Consider the following 1,087-nt stretch of genomic DNA (forward strand, 5'->3'; position numbering starts at 1 on the left):
GAGTGGACACATCGTGCATGAGACGTACACCACAACTTATCACATAACAAGATGACACCCGTAATCACCTGTTGACAGGTGATGAGCAGTCAACACCTGTTGACTGCTATACTTCAAGCGCATCATCTGCAAGTAGCAGATACTGTTACAGTACTGTTGCAAGAAAAACTATTACGATTGCTCCGTGACGGTCTAATAGGAAATTTATGTAGAATCCGAATTTCACCAACGTAGAAGTTGATCTTGCTGGTTTTTTTTCAGTTTTTGTTGCTTGATACGGAATGGATACTATGTGGATACTCTATAGAGTATCCTTTCCGCTCACTTGGTCCGCTAGGGTCTGTTTGTACGTAGTAAGGTTTTGAAGGGGCAGGGAAGTAAAGCATGATCCAGGAGCAAAAAAGATCTTTTACTCTCTCAAAATCTTCCTGGTGTTTTTGTTCCCAGTGCCACTTTGTGCCTTTTTTAAGCAATTTAAGCATGGGTGCCAGTTCCTAGATACAAAATCTAACCCGCGTTCATGTCTAAGCTTGTATTCACGCTTTTATTTTGGCATCTTCGAAATAGGGGTTCCATAGTTTCTGTGACTTCATGGTCCTCTTCCAATATTTCGTTCAGCTTCCTGGAATCAAGGCATCAGCCAGTTTTTCGTAGTTAATAGATTGGATAGGGGTGAGAATTAGTTATTTTACTGCTTCCAGCTTATAGATGGTGCTGATAACAAAAAATCCTTCCTGGCCTTGGAACAAAAATATCCCGATACTTCCAGATGAGGTCCTTGTATTTGAACTTGTATTCTGGTGATATGGATTAATTTAATTTATTTTAATCTTCAAGTCTTGAAATTGCAATGCTTCTTCTGAATTGATCCCATTATTTAAAAGTAATATTTTCCCTATATTTTTCATAAGAGTGTTCTCTATTGTTTCTTCTTATGTTTTTAGAGTAAAAGTCTCATTTTCTTGATAAAGAGTAAGGGTGTCTTCTTGGAAGTTTATGATTCCGCACAGAGGTTTTAAAATGTCAACTCCTAATACACATTTTTTAGTGAGTTGTGGCACTACTAATAAAACGCACTGATATTCCT

This window comes from Belonocnema kinseyi, chromosome 1, assembly GCF_010883055.1.
Source record: "Belonocnema kinseyi isolate 2016_QV_RU_SX_M_011 chromosome 1, B_treatae_v1, whole genome shotgun sequence".
Taxonomy (NCBI): Eukaryota; Metazoa; Arthropoda; class Insecta; order Hymenoptera; family Cynipidae; genus Belonocnema; species Belonocnema kinseyi.